The 16,672-nt window shown below is 49.3% G+C and overlaps 2 non-coding genes across 2 annotated transcripts; one reads left to right on the top strand and one right to left on the bottom strand.

Moving 5' to 3' along the window:
• Positions 1 to 8,918: 8,918 nt before the first annotated feature.
• TRNAH-GUG (transfer RNA histidin (anticodon GUG)) lies at positions 8,919 to 8,990 on the bottom strand. The gene has a single exon. It is a non-coding gene; the product is annotated as a tRNA-His (tRNA).
• A 671-nt stretch (positions 8,991 to 9,661) lies between these two features.
• On the top strand, positions 9,662 to 9,733 carry TRNAH-GUG (transfer RNA histidin (anticodon GUG)). Its single transcript has one exon. It is a non-coding gene; the product is annotated as a tRNA-His (tRNA).
• The last annotated feature ends 6,939 nt before the right edge of the window (positions 9,734 to 16,672 follow it).

Raw genomic sequence — 16,672 nt, 5'->3', positions numbered from 1 at the left:
AGACCCACACAGAAACTCACATAGAGACCCATAGACACAGACCCACAAAGAGACCCATAGACCCACACAGAAACTCACATAGAGACCCATAGACACAGACCCACAAAGAGACCCATAGACCCACACAGAAACTCACATAGAGACCCATAGACCCAGACACACAAAGAGACCCATAGACCCACACAGAAACTCACATAGAGACCCATAGACCCAGACCCACAAAGAGACCCATAGACCCACACAGAAACTCACATAGAGACCCATAGACACAGACCCACAAAGAGACCCATAGACCCACACAGAAACTCACATAGAGACCCATAGACACAGACCCACAAAGAGACCCATAGACCCACACAGAAACTCACATAGAGACCCATAGACCCAGACACACAAAGAGACCCATAGACCCACACAGAAACTCACATAGAGACCCATAGACCCAGACCCACAAAGAGACCCATAGACCCACACAGAAACTCACATAGAGACCCATAGACACAGACCCACAAAGAGACCCATAGACCCACACAGAAACTCACATAGAGACCCATAGACACAGACCCACAAAGAGACCCATAGACCCACACAGAAACTCACATAGAGACCCATAGACACAGACCCACAAAGAGACCCATAGACCCACACAGAAACTCACATAGAGACCCATAGACCCAGACCCACAAAGAGACCCATAGACCCACACAGAAACTCACATAGAGACCCATAGACACAGACCCACAAAGAGACCCATAGACCCACACAGAAACTCACATATAGACCCAGACCCACATAGAGACCCATAGACCCACACAAAAACTCACATATAGACCCAGACCCACAAAGAGACCCATAGACCCACACAGAAACTCACATAGAGACCCATAGAAACAGACCCACATAGAGACCCATAGACCCACACAAAAACTCACATAGAGACCCATAGACCCAGACCCACAAATAGACCCATAGACCCACACAGAAACTCACGTAGAGACCCATAGACCCAGACCCACAAAGAGACCCATAGACCCACACAGAAACTCACATAGAGACCCATAGACACAGACCCACAAAGAGATCCATAGACCCACACAGAAACTCACATAGAGACCCATAGACACAAACCCACAAAGAGACCCATAGACCCACACAGAAACTCACATAGAGACCCATAGACCCAGACCCACAAAGAGACCCATAGACCCACACAGAAACTCACATAGAGACCCATAGACACAGACCCACAAAGAGATCCATAGACCCACACAGAAACTCACATAGAGACCCATAGACACAAACCCACAAAGAGACCCATAGACCCACACAGAAACTCACATAGAGACCCATAGACACAAACCCACAAAGAGACCCATAGACCCACACAAAAACTCACATAGAGACCCATAGACCCAGACCCACAAAGAGACCCATAGACCCACACAGAAACTCACATAGAGACCCATACACAGACCCACAAAGAGACCCATAGACCCACACAGAAACTCACATAGAGACCCATAGACACAGACCCACAAAGAGACCCATAGACCCACACAGAAACTCACATAGAGACCCATAGACACAGACCCACAAAGAGACCCATAGACCCACACAGAAACTCACATAGAGACCCATAGACACAGACCCACAAAGAGACCCATAGACCCACACAGAAACTCACATAGAGACCCATAGACACAGACCCACAAAGAGACCCATAGACCCACACAAAAACTCACATAGAGACCCATAGACCCAGACCCACAAAGAGACCCATAGACCCACACAGAAACTCACATAGAGACCCATAGACACAGACCCACAAAGAGACCCATAGACCCACACAGAAACTCACATAGAGACCCATAGACACAGACCCACAAAGAGACCCATAGACCCACACAGAAACTCACATAGAGACCCATAGACACAGACCCACAAAGAGACCCATAGACCCACACAGAAACTCACATAGAGACCCATAGACACAGACCCACAAAGAGACCCATAGACCCACACAGAAACTCACATAGAGACCCATAGACCCAGACCCACAAAGAGACCCATAGACCCACACATAAGCACATAAACTCACATTTAGACCCATAGACACACAGATAATCATAAACTCACGTAAACACCATTATGCCCACACGGACACCCATGGACTCACGTAGAGACTTATGGACTCACATAGACTGAATTGAGATTAAACAGCGTTCTCAAGTGCGGTGAGTTGGTGGTCTCTACCAAAATATAAATACCTTCGTTAATTTATTTAAGTATCTATGTGAGTCTGTGGGTCTCGATGTGCATCACGAGAGGAAATCCACACTACCCTCAAATAGCAAGCATAACAAGTTCTAGACATATGCTTAGTTCATTCGATAAAGTAACATAGAAGGGAAATATTAAAATAAAAACAATAAAATTATCACGTTTAGATTGCAACACAAGCAATCATCATCAGGTGTGAAAACCACAGCAATATATTTTTTTGCTGTGGTTTTCACACCTGATAATGATGGCTTGTGTTGGAATCGAAAAGTCGTGAGAATTTTATTGTTATTCTTGGTTCTTTCGGTAAAGTCACGTTGAAGGGAAACAATAAAATATATATAAAACAATAAATATATTTTATTGTTTCCCTTCAACGTGACTTTACCGAAAGAACCAAGAATATGAATCCCTGCAGTCACGAAAGCTTTAAATCGAAAAGTCCTAGACAAACATTTTTTTTTACCTAGGTAATGGATTTGTCTGGGATTTAAAACACCAACAAAACAGCTGAGCCCACTGCCGTCTCTTTGTCCCCACAGTGATTTTGATTCGAAACGAGGCTGCTGCGGCCACAATGCAGAGAACTGACCACTATACGATCATGGCGAGCCCCTCTTATAGCCGGGACCGCGCTGGGCAGGTGGCACCCAGTAGGAGTCACCCGGTCCACGTGTCCAGAATCTTGGTCGTGGTGAGTCTATTACATGTGTTGAGGTGTGAAGAACGACAACGCAGGCAGGTGTTGTAGGGGCTTCCGCCAACTGTTTATTGGGGGTTTTCGCCTCGCTTGGAAGAAGTTAACACAACCTGCTGGCTAACTAAATATCCCCAGGGGAAAGGGTACTGGGAATTCCCTAATCCCTCCCAGGCTATCGGGCTCTTCCTCCAGCGCTGACCGAAGGTTCAGCCAACTCGGCCAGCTGGGTAAAGTAGCCCCCCCCCCCCTACCCTGGTGCTATTTCCCCCTTACCCTGGGTCCACACTTTCCCTACCGCTCACGTTCCTGGCTCCCGGCGAAGACCTCGTCCACGTTATCGGTCACCCCTTAAATACCCCGGGGGGACATCCCGTCACCTTCCCCCGAAGCTCCCCTGACGTCCCTCCCTCTAACGTCACTCCACCCGAGGCGAGTGTGACATGACGTCATCACTCTACTCCTCAACACATGAACCAACTGTTGGATATATTTAAGTTGCCTTGAACACCCGCTCATTGATAGTGCAGACAACTCTAGAGTGTCTCTCGGAATGGGGAAAGGGTGGTCCAGATAAAACCAAAGCAAAGATTGTATCTCATTTTATATTCTGAGCGCCGATGCCCATGGCGCTCAACATGGTTTAAAACAGGGTATAATAATATAATTATTTTGATGACAAGGGGCTTGCAAAGGCCGATGAATGAGTAGCCACAAAGATAACATAATACCGATCGTGCATGACCCAAAGTAGTCATGCACCAGGCTTAAACTTTTGGGCAGTAGGACTTGTTTGAACAGCACCCAGATTTTAGAATTCCCTGCCCTTGGGGGCAGGGGCGGAGCCAGGATTTTGACTTGGGGGGGGGGCTGACTTCAATATTCTGAGATATCCAGTGTAATGTTTTCCAATGGGCGCCACAAATGTATAAAACAAATTTTATTGGATTTGAACGCGGAGTTTATTAATAGGTCGGAGCCGCTGATGTGGCTAATAAGTTCGATAAGTTCGAAAGGCTGCCGCTCAAGCAGCCTTCAGGGCAGCACAAGGTGGCAACACGAGGTGGCAGCCTGCAGGGCAGCACACAAGGTGGCAGCCTGCAGGGCAGCACACGAGGTGGCAGCCTGCAGGGCAGCACACAAGGTGGCAGCTTGCAGGGCAGCACACAAGGTGGCAGCTTGCAGGGCAGCACAAGGTGGCAGCACAAGGTGGCAGCCTGCAGGGCAGCACACAAGGTGGCAGCCTGCAGGGCAGCACACAAGGTGGCAGCCTGCAGGGCAGCACAAGGTGGCAGCACAAGGTGGCAGCCTGCAGGGCAGCACACAAGGTGGCAGCCTGCAGGGCAGCACACAAGGTGGCAGCCTGCAGGGCAGCACACAAGGTGGCAGCCTGCAGGGCAGCACAAGGTGGCAGCCTGCAGGGCAGCACACAAGGTGGCAGCCTGCAGGGCAGCACACAAGGTGGCAGCCTGCAGGGCAGCACACGAGGTGGCAGCCTGCAGGGCAGCACACAAGGTGGCAGCCTGCAGGGCAGCACAAGGTGGCAGCCTGCAGGGCAGCACAAGGTGGCAGCCTGCAGGGCAGCACAAGGTGGCAGCCTGCAGGGCAGCACACAAGGTGGTAGCCTGCAGGGCAGCACGAGGTGGCAGCACAAGGTGGCAGCTTGCAGGGCAGCACACAAGGTGGCAGCTTGCAGGGCAGCACACAAGGTGGCAGCCTGCAGGGCAGCACAAGGTGGCAGCACAAGGTGGCAGCCTGCAGGGCAGCACACAAGGTGGCAGCCTGCAGGGCAGCACACAAGGTGGCAGCCTGCAGGGCAGCACACAAGGTGGCAGCCTGCAGGGCAGCACAAGGTGGCAGCACAAGGTGGCAGCCTGCAGGGCAGCACACAAGGTGGCAGCCTGCAGGGCAGTACGAGGTGGCAGCCTGCAGCATTTTGCAGCAGCCGGATATCCGGTTATCCCGATTACCGACTTTCCCAAAATTTCAGGGGGGGCTGAGCCCCCCCCAGCCCCCCCCCCAGCCCCCCCTGTGGCTCCGCCCCTGCTTGGGGGCGAGGAATTCACAGGCGGTAGAGACTAATCTTAATTTAAAAAGCCTTCTCTCTCTCTGTCTTTAATTCTCCATCTTATTATTGAGTCTCCCCGGTTACTTCTCACGCATCGCCCTACTTTACATGCATGCATGGCATGTAATGTCCATTTGTTTGGGAACACTGTACACATTAATGATTATTTCCCATTATAAGCTTTTGACATCATACAAAATAAATATTTTTTTGATTATTATTATGAAGTCAATTTGGGTAAAAGCACGTTCATTGCTCTACCCATGCAGAATGGCAGTAAAGACGTAGAACGCATCGTACGTTTTTTTTATTCGAGCAATCAGTTCACTTCGCGATACGTCTGCGGTCACACTGCCTGTCGCGTGACCGACGCGCAATGAGTGCAACAACAATATATATAATGTTGGAATCTGCAAGCGCTGCGGTTACTCTATAGCCTGCATATCCCTCCCCGGGGATAATCGCAAGTTGGCTGAATGCAAAGTCTCCAAAGCCGGATTATAAGTAAAGCAAAAGTTTAAAATTTACTTTCGGCCGAAACCGAAAGTATGCCGTAAGAGGCCATTTGCCACCAACTTTGGGCCGGCCTCAACCGGATTAAGCGGATTTGTTGACCCCCCTTTCCACTGCGAAGGACCGGCATGAGCGAGGGTAATACGGCCATCAGAAAAAAACAAATTGACCGTGAATTACGATAACATCATTCGTATAAAGCTAGGAAGATGTTTTTTTGTTGTTCGAAGAAACGAGCGTAGTGATTTACGTTTGATTAATTTACCTGGAGCCAAGTGAATATATTTTACCGAGGTAAATTATACCTATAGTGTTGGTGATCTGACTCCGTATGCTGCGTGTAACACTGGGTAAGCTACTTGGATTTTCGTGCAATTTGGTTAAAAGGCTTATTTAAATTGCTACTAATTATTAGTTTGTTAAAATAATATTAAATGTTCTAAAAAAAAAACACCCCGACTTTGTGGTGTCCGTGAATGTACGGTCATTCCTCGCTTGACGCGGCAATTTTCAGGAACGCAAATAGCGCGTTTAACAAGGAATTAGTGTACAGTCGCAAACCCTCAACCGCACATCCGCTTAAACCATGTCAGACTGGGCTACCTGGCGACCCTGGGCAGAACCATGGAACGTACGACGACTCGATGCCCCATTCACAAATAGGAAGGTGGAGGCATCGCCACAGGGATGATTCACCACTGCGCTACTCCTAATGCAATCAGCTGACTCGTCTACTACGTCAATGTAAAATAACAGGTCCCTGCAGGGTGGGCTGGTAGGACAAGTCTCTGCGCTGTCTATTGCTGATTTTACACCCAACAGCACGAGATTTCACTTCGTTAAAGTATTGAAAGGGGACGGACGGACGGACACATTGATCTATTGCAGGCTGGTACACTCAGTTTACAACTTCGTTCCTACCAGTAATAGTTGTTGCTCTTGCCACCTGCATCAGCCATACGAAGAAGAAGCCCTTTGCAAATCCACTGCTGGATGAAAGCTTTCTCATGCCATTTGGGTCGTGTGTGTTGACCACTGGTTTGTGCGAGTTTGTTGACGGGAGAAAAGGGGGTGTGGAGGAGGGGGGAGTGGACAAGGCTTGAGACCAATCCAGCTGTCACTCGCTACTGATGTTAGCCGTGGCCAGAAATTGAAACTCGGTTCACCAGGTTCATGGTGTAGTGGGCGTCGAGGTGGCATATTCTGGCTGGCCAGGAGAAGTCAGTACAGCAAGTGGGATAATCGCCATCTCTGTCCGCATGGGATAGAGTGTTGCCCCCTTCCATGCGTGCGTTTTCTCCGGGTACTCCTGTTCCCTCACTTGTATAAACACTCATGAATTGGCCGCGTTAATTATTGGTATGCACCGTGTCGTTTTGCCAATGTCGTGTGATCACAATGGGGCGTCACGGTGGCGAGATGTTAACTCCCTCGCAGGGTATACAGGAGGTCGTGGGTTCGATTCTGACCCTGATCTCTATATATTTGGAGTTTGGATGTTATCTCACCGTGGTCGAGTGGATTTAGAAACACGCATTTAGAATATTTGGCTGCTGTACATTTCCACACGATACGCCACTTTGTTCAGCTATCATTTGTGGCCAGGTCACTTCTTAAAGAGAGCCGTATAGCTCAGTGGGCCTTGCCTGGAAAAATAAAAAAAAAGTTAAATAGCTAGTGCCGCGGATAAATAGACCCGTGGCACCATTCACATGGTGGCTTTAATGATGTGGGGTCTGTACCTGGCATTTTCAGATGGGATCCGGAGCAACGAATGAGCCCTGACAAGGCAATGAACCACCCGTGGACATTTAGAGGCTCTCGGAGAGAGGCCGCGTTGCCAAACAGCTCGAGACCGGGACACCAAGAAGATCAACTTTGGGGCCATGGAGGCTTCGGACGGGGCGGATTGGTGGGGTTCGGGGCTGTAATCTTTGAATAAGATGAATAGAATGTCATTAACATGAAGATGAATCTGAGCTTGTAATGTGTGTGTGTGCTGCAAGAAACCACAGACAGGGCAATGCAGTCCAGCAGGAAAATGTGGACTTGTTTCATCTGCATGCGGAAGAGTGTCGCCTCCTGGCACGTGGGTTTTTGTCTGGGTGCTTCCCCCCCACACGTAAACACTCGTCATTTGGTCGATAACAACTTAACAATAGGGCCACAGATCTTGGACAGTTGTAGGTGCCAGCTCACCACGGGGCTTCCTGATCATCCGTGGTTCCTCGCACCTCTGAGAACTGTTTATTATAAGTGGAAATTATTGTTTTTTTTGTTGTTATCATCAGCACTGTGGGAGTCAGCCAGGGTTGGTGGATGTTGTAAAATCCCCTTCCCGTGGGCGTGGAGGTGCCATAACCTTCCTCGCCAGGAGGATGTACGGGGATAGAGTGTTGCCCCCTCACACGCGTGGTTTTTTTCTGGGTACTCCGGTTTACCCCCGCTTGTATAAACGCTCGTCATTAATTATCTGATGCCTTTATACATAGAGGACCGCAAAGCTCGGAGAATCGTTGGTGTTGGCTCACCACGTGGCTTCCTTCCTGCACGTCCGTGATTCGTCGCGCCTCTGAGTCATGCGCATGCGCGCTGTATGCGGTTACGTAATAAGTCAGAACACTTGAATTGATGTACTATATTTAATATTTAAATGCCCATAGGTGAGTGTTGTGAAATGTTTTACGGTTCGACTCATAAGGGAATCATTGCTAAACTCAAAAATAAGAACGAATGTAAATGTGCATGTGCCATTGTAAAAATAATACTGTATTGTGAATATAAGTTAAAGTAAAGTAACATGAATATAAACAACATCAGTTTTATTTTCACTTACCTTTGAGTCCTGATGCTGCCTTGCTTATCGGAAGGGACGCAATGAGTCACCACATTCACACACGGACACACACGGACACACACTCCAATGACAACGATCCCCCATATAGCCTGAACAGACTGTTGGGGCAAGTGCTGCTAGGGAGTAGCACCTATGAAGGTCGGCACGGCACATGAGGTGGGTGGCCAACACCACGCCCGGCCGCCTTTGTCTCCCCGGTTCAGATCGTCACTGGTGTTGACCGTGAGCGGGAATCGCCCCACTGAACTAAATGATCGCGAGTTCGCATTTTAAGTGGATGTAAACATAATTTCCCATAAGCTGGTTCGTAAGTGCGAGTGTTCGTAATAAATATGATTATCCGCCAGGGGGTAGTGTCGCAAGCCTGTGGTTCAGCACTGTGGAAGGCAGCGAGGGGTTGGTGGGTCACACGAATGTTGTGAAACCTCATTCCCGTTGGCGTCCAGACGCCATATCCTTAATTAATAAAATGCAAGCCCGCTGCCGTGTCTTTGTCACCACAATGCCGTGACTCGGATTCGAACCGAGGTTGCTGCGGCCACAACGCAGAGTACTAACCACTATACGATCACGGCGAGCTACGCGGGCTCGCCATCACGAGGGTGCCGGGAGCCCCTCTTATAGCCGGGACCCCGCTGGGAAGGTCAGCCCGCCCGTGACGGAGGAAGCCCCGCACATCTATGGGTCTCTGCTTGGCTCTCTGAGAGTCTATGGGTCTCTTTTGTGGATCTGTGGATCTCTGTGTGAGTCTGTGGTTATCTTTTGCTGGTCTGTGGATCTTTGTGTGAGTCTATGGGTCTATGTGTGACTCTGTAAGTCTGTGGGTGCCTACGTGAGGCTGTTGGTATTTATTTAATCTGTGGTCTATATTCAAGTCTTTGGATCTCTATGCCAGTCTGTCGGTCTCTGTGTGAGCCTGTCGGTCTCTGTGAGTCTGTGTGTGTCTTTGTAAGTCTATGTGCGTTACTGCCGAACGGAGTAGGACCATCAACTCGCTGCGCTTGCGAAACCGGTTCAATCACGGTTACCAGTCTGTTCAAACAAATGCGAACCCATGCAAATCCCCACAAATCTGCCGCCTCTGTGTCTGCGAGCCCTCAGCCACCCGACCACCGTCTTCGCCCTCCTCCATAGCCCCACGGGCTGCACGTGGTCTGGGTGACTGCATTGAGCGCCACGTGCCCAGCGAGGTCCCGGCTATAAGAGGGGCTCCCGGCGCCCTCGAGATCGTGAGCCCGCGTAGCTCGCCGTGATCGTATAGTGGTTAGTACTCTGTGTTGTGGCCGCAGCAACCTCGGTTCGAATCCGAGTCACGGCATTGTGGTGACAAAGACACGGCAGCTGGCTCGTTTTTATTCCTTTTTTACATCCCAGACAAAATCCATGCGTTTTGTTGTAAATGTGTTTGCAGGTCTGGATAGAAAAAGACTGGCGATTTTTGGCACAGCAGCGTTGGCTCATCCGCGTCTTCCTCTTTCTCAGTGTCATCAAGATCTCTCCACTGCTGGATGAAGATGAATGTTGATGCCTCGTAACCTGCATCTCTTCGTGATTCCCTGCGCACTTTTCATGTTTTGTTCAGTACCCTTCTCGTTCATAACCACGTGTTCGTACACCACGTGCACTACGTGACACAGCAGGTAGTGCTATGCACTGATTGTAAACATTGTTCTGTATCCTGCACGTCGGTTTGTAGCATTCCATCATCGCAATGTATTTGTGGTGATGCGATGGCAGTGGTGTCCAGCCACCAATAACAGGCAACTCAGCACATTCGTCAACAAGAACACTGCGTGGATGTGAAAGAACACAATATATAAGATGTGGAATTAAGGGCTACGTCCCTTCTTCATAGCACATTAAATAACGTATTCAGTCTTTCCAAAGTAGTCCAAACTACTCTCAAATCGTCAAGCATAACAAGTTCTGGAAAAATAGTTTTTTCCCCCCCCCCCCATAAATTGACATAAGCGATACAATTTTTCTGGCATTTCAAATAAAACAAAAGCGAGCCCGCTGCCGTGAATCGGATTCGAACCGAGGTTGCTGCGGCCACAACGCAGAGTACTAACCACTATACGATCACGGCGAGCTACGCGGCCACGCCATCACGGGGCCGCCCGGGGCCCCTCCTATAGCCGGGACCTCGCTGGACAGGTAGCTCCGCCCACTGCTGTTAGCCTCGCCCCCTACTCAGGTAGTCCCGCCCACTACGCAGGTGACCCCGCCCACCGCCCAGGTAATCCCGTCTTCAGTTCACTTCAGTTTATTTTGGTATAGCCCTGTGAGCCATTCGGCTCTTGAATCGGGTGCAACCACAACAAACAAAAAAACAAAAACACGAACAAGAAAAAAACATCTTAAAGTGACTATGTGACTGTGCAAACAGAAAATCCATGGAAAAAAAAACAGCAAAAATATTCCTGAAAAAAGCACCGTAGACCTACGCTGTGTGCAAAAAATCCCAGTGGGATGCAAGTCAAACAACAACAACCACAAACATTTAGATTAAGGCCATCAGTCTAACTCCGTACTATAACAAAACAAACATGTCCAAACCATAAAACGTTTCCAAATCACCAAAAAATAAAGCCATAATTGCAACGCAACAGTTATCACAAGGACTGTGACCGAATTTTTACAATAATCTACATAAATAACATGTAACACCAAATCCTAGAGCCATAGCTGGCTGCATGAATTACTTCACAACAACAGAAGCATCGGTCGGAATATCAAATTTTTCAATGCACCTTTAAGATCAGCACGCTAAATAAAAATACAGATCATAGTTTGCAGCGTCATTCGGAGCGAAACATTTTATTTTATTTTACGCCAATGAATAGCAGTGGCAGCTATAGGGATGTACAGCTCCTCTAGAGCAGTTTTGAGAGAAGATCTCATTTGTAGCGATTAAAGTTGCAGTTTATTGGCAATAGCATTCCAGACTCTGGGGGCATCAATAGCAAAGGCCCTTCCTCCAGTTTTTGTACGGCAATAGGGAATGTGAAGCTGGTAAATGAGCGCAGACCTGAGTTCAAATTTGTTCTTTGAAACAGAGGAGATCCAGCAGGTAGTCTGCGGATTTTTTTGTAAGTACATCGTGAATAAATAAGATCTGGTGCACAAGCCGTCGAACATTAAGAGATGTTAAGTTGGACCCAATGTGGAGATCACAGTGGTGAGTCATATATGGGCAGTTCAATGTAAATCTTAAGGCCGAGTGATAGATGGAATCAAGCTTCTTCAGTACAGTACTTGGGGCTGATTTATACACGATGCCACAGTAGTCAAGTATAGGCAGTATGGTAGCTTTTATCAATTCCAAACAGAACATTGGGGGGAAGCAGTGCTTGTGTCGATACAGAAAACCAATTTTTATTTTTGTCTTTTTACCAATATAATCAATGTGATCTTCAAAATTCAGTTTTGAATCCAGGATGACCCCAAGATACTTATAGATCTTGACTTGCTCTATTTGACAATTATTTAAGGAATGTAATTGGGGAAAAATAACTTCCTGCTTTAGTCCTGGTGAGAAGCATAGCACCTTGGTTTTGGAGGTATTCAGGACTAGTTTAAGAGCAACTAGCTGATGTTGTAGTTTGTTGAAATCACCCTGTAGCTTAGCAATCACGTCATCCGGAGAGCGGCCAGCAGTAATCAGTATCGTGTCATCTGCAAAAAGATTTACCCTGCTCAACTCGCCACTGCCTACTTGTCCGGGACACGGGGACAGTGTTTGTGAAGACGGGACCGTGCCAAACAAACCAGGATAGCTGGTAGCTTCAGCGTTGTCGCTGTTATTTTAACGACAAGGCAGAGGCTGGGTTCAAACCAGAAACAAACAAAAAACATCCAGAGGTAACACGTGCTGGCTGCCAATTCACAGATGAGTCACTTTGGTTGTCTGGCATTCGATCTGAGCCACCAAATGACACGGGAAAACGGCGCACAAGACTGGAAGAGATCACTGCATGAGGTGAATGCTGCAAATGAAATCAGGCAGAATGGGGGGTGGGGGGGGATTGCAGAGGCATTGGAGTGGTCTCCACGAGTCTGCCGCCAAGGGGAAGAGACGACCGAACAATAGATGGTGGGAGATTGAGGGCACATCTATGGTCGTCTGTACGTGGGGTCTTTGTGCGAGCCAATGAATCAATGAAGTGGCTCTCTGAGAATCTATGGGTTTGTGCGAGTATATGGGTCTCTGGTGTGGATCTGGGTCTGTGTGAGACTGTGGGTCTCTGTATACGAGGAGCTGGTGTGAGTCTCTGGGTCTCTCTGCGAGTATATGGATCTGCTTGAGTCTGTGGTTCTCTCCGTGAGCCTGTGCGTCCCTGTGCGAGTCTCAGGACAGGGGCTGGGAATGTCTTATCAGGGCAGATGTTGGAGTTTGCGTATTGGACACGGGGGCTGAGAAAGCGTTAGCAGCGATAGCTTTGGCCACGATGGCCACTCGACTCAGTTCGGCATGGCCACCAATATGGAAGGTAACACACTGCGGACAAGTTTGAGCGTCAGTTTGAAGGTACTGTCTTTGTTCCATGCGCAAAGCTCCATGGGATGCTGTGTACATTGTCGTGAGACGTAAGGTGAGTGAACAAGGTTATTGTGGAGGCTGTGCGCAGAGGGGTCTACGCTCGATTTTCCGGGGTAATGGAAGGGGGAGGGTTGTCTCATGTGAAACCAAAAGACGGACCATGCTAAACATTTGTAAATTAGACCTTATTTATTACGTTCAGAAAGGTCAAGTGATGTCTTCATTAAAAGTGCATTGTGGCATCGGTGTTCATCTCTCGTTTACAGCCCCGAACCAGCGGTGGAAATTGCACATTCCTATGGAAGGTGCGAGTCTAACCATAGCACAACCAAATCTGTTGACTTCCCCTACAAAGTGTAAACACGTGTTTTTGTTTGTTTAAACCAGACCCCGGTATGAACAGATGCCGGGCCACCAAAGTCAACCCCCCGACCCGGGATTTGAACTCAACCACTTGTTGACACTTGCGAGCCGCTCCCACTTCTAGCACTGGAGCCACCCGGCCGATAGCTGCTGGTTCGACGACTCGGACGGAGGCGGCGTCTTTTTGTCCTTGTTTTTTTTTCTTTGCCGGCTTGGGCCTGTGCCACGTGCTCGCTCGCCACGTGCTCCCTCGCCACGTGGGCGCCCCAGACCACCCATCGACGAGTCGTCGAGCGAGCGGCCAAATAATGAAAGCGGCGTTCGCGCGGTAGAGATCGACGTTTTATTTCATTTGTCGCGGGAAAAAAAACAAACCCCGTTCAGTTCCAACCGCCCCATGGATAGGCCGAGCGGTCGCCGCAATTTACGTGTCGCACAATACAGTAGACCTGCCAAGAGAACACCTTTCACCTGCAAACGAATGCGGCGTACGAAATCCTCTACACAGCGGACGGGCCGGACTCTCAGCAGCAGCAGCATCCTCACCGTGCCAAACACAAAACAATTCCCAGCGCACGGCAACCCGGCACTCGTCAGCACTGGGCGCTGCCGGCAGTGCCAGTTCGACGTTCATCATTTCGTCCCCCCGCCCCCGCCCCTGCCGGCGAGAACTCGAGAGACCAGGAGTGACCAGGACTCGAGAGAGAGACCAGGAGGAGAGAGACCAGAACGAGTGCCATTTGCAGGCGTGACCTGCACGGCGAATAAACAAGTTACTTTGTACTCCTGCAGCGGTGCACAACAACCAGGGTCCTTTGTGTTCAGTGCGGTCTCCAAAACTAACCAGTTCGATCTCTGGCCTCTCTTATTTCCGTGCTATGCAAGGGGGTCATTGCCCCGAAACGTTGCCTGCTGTAGATTCTTCACTGTTAAGGCCACACGTTATTGATGAATGTGTTGAGTTTCACGAGTCGCAATGTCGTCTGGATTCCTATCACGGCAGGATAGTAGGGTGAGCGACTTGAAGGATTCAGAACAGAACAAGTCGAGAGTCAGCAGGACAGGCATGAGGTGGGTGACCAAAGGGAGGAATGGAGACTGTGAGCTATGTGTGTGTGTGCGAGTCGATTTGTGTGTGCAACTACATGTGTCTAAATTCGATGTCTGTGTGCGAGTTGTCTTGTGGTTGTTGTTGTTTGACTTGCATCCCACTGGGATTTTTGCAAACAGCGTTGGTGTACGGTGCTATTTCAGGAATATTTTTATGTTTTTTTTCCTGGATTTTGTTTGCACAGTCACATAATCACTTTAAGATGTTTTCTTGTTCATGTTTTTGTTTTTTGTTTGTTGCGGTTGCACCCGATTCAAGAGCCGAATGGCTCACAGGGCTATACCAAATAAATGGAACTATGAACTGAGTCCACGTGTGTGTAAGTCCATGTGTTTCGATGTGTGTGGGTCGATGTCTGTGTGTAAGTCGATGTGTGTGTGTCTGTGTTTTCGCCCGGGCAACGCCGGGTACTTACCGCGAGTTATATACATACATAACCGTGACTCCGAGGTGAAGAGCCAAGCTCAGTGTCGCTCGAAAGCCAGGCGAACAGAGGCAGGGGCTGTACGAAAGAGGTTGGGCCTCAAAAAGAAGTGTTTCTTAAACGTCGAACCCACGGTGCAGGAGGGGGGGGGGCTGTGTGGAACCAGTGACCGGCAGAGACGGGCCCGGTCCTTGCTGCAGGTACGAGGAGATTGTGAATCATTCTAATGTCAGAGATTGGAAGTCAGAGATGGAATGCAGGAAGGTGTCCCAGAAGAAGCGATTGCTCGGTTTTCATTGCGAGGCCACAATGGTAAATCCCCAAGTATCATTGACCCAAGCAGTTTAATAATACGTAATTATGTTTAGTGTTTTATATATATTCTTGGTTCTTTCGGTAAAGTCACGTAGAAGGGAAACAATAAAATAAAAATATAAAACAATAAAATTCTCACGACGTTTCGACTGCAACACAAGCACTCATCATCAGGTGTGTTTTATATATGTATGAAAGTCGTGGAAGCAAATTGCGTCTCGCAGCCAATGTGGAACCACAGACAAGTTGGAAAGCAGCAGGCAGCCAGTGAGCCGGTGCTTCCAAATATTTCCCAAGCTTTGCGGGCCTCCATTTATGAATTTGATATTAAGCCAATTAAAGAGTGCCCGTACGTGTCGTAGAAAACCGGAGCAAACCGCGGGAAAACCCACGTGTGCGAGGGAGCAACACTCTATCCCCGCTCTGATGCAACTGCTGGAGGCCACACTGTGCTGTACTGCGTTCTCCTGGCGAGCCAGGGTACGGCTCCTCCTCGACGTCCACGGAGTTGGCACGTGCGTCTCTCTCTCTCTCTCGCCCCGTGGTCGCGTGGATTTTTCTCCGGGTCCTCCGTTTTTTTTTCCCCCTCCGCATTTAGAACCAGCGTCACGCGTTCAGGGCATTTGACTGCGAAACATTGAACAGCCACTTCGTTTGAGCTATCGTTCGCGATAGCCAGGTCGCTTCTGAACAAGAGCAACGCAGCTCAGCGGCGCCTTACCTGGTAAACAAACAAAACGAGTTAAACGCTTAGAGTTCACAAAAGTTTACAAACTTCACTTCACGTGACCGAGTTGCCACTTTGGTGTGACAACCCTCCCACCCCACCCCTAGTCCAAGTCGCTCACTGGACTAGGGGTCCTCTCGAGTTCTCGAAAATTGGCTTCCGACACTTGCGGCCTCGCAGGCTGCGTCACCTCTCCGCAAAAATAAACAGCAGCGTCACAAAACTCGTTCAGCCGTTGCCACAAAGACAAAGATCACCCCACGCTCTCCCCCCGTGTAGCCTTAACAGACTGCTCTGAGACAAAGTGCTGCTAGCGAGCAGCACCTATGAAGGCTGGCACAGCGCACGAGGGAATGGGTGGACAGGACCACGCCCGGCCGCCTTTGTCTCCCCAGTGGCGCCATTTACTACACACCGCACCCGGTGCTCATTTGAGGCTGAGTCGACTAAGAGGGAGACGCAGGACGAGTTCAGAAAATCGTCACTGACGTGGGTGGCCGTGAACGGGAATCGAACTCGGGTCGCCGGGTTCGTAGTGCAGCGCGCCGACTGTTGCACTACCGCTTCCCACTGCTATCGTTGCACGCACGTACACACACACACACGTACACACACACACGTACACACACACACGTACACACACACACACGTATACACGCACGCAGACCCAGCCTAAAGGCACCGACTCCTACCACTATAATTGCACTTTCCGCGACACCACATTTCACGACGTGGCAAATTCCCACGACACAAGGTTGCATCACATGTCGTATC

This window comes from Petromyzon marinus, chromosome 48 (genome assembly GCF_048934315.1).
Source record: "Petromyzon marinus isolate PM22_M1 ecotype Great Lakes invasive population chromosome 48, UKy_Petmar_22M1.pri1.0, whole genome shotgun sequence".
Lineage (NCBI taxonomy): Eukaryota > Metazoa > Chordata > Hyperoartia > Petromyzontiformes > Petromyzontidae > Petromyzon > Petromyzon marinus.
Note: the sequence above shows the minus strand (reverse complement) of the source record. Positions and strands in the feature narration are given on the sequence as shown.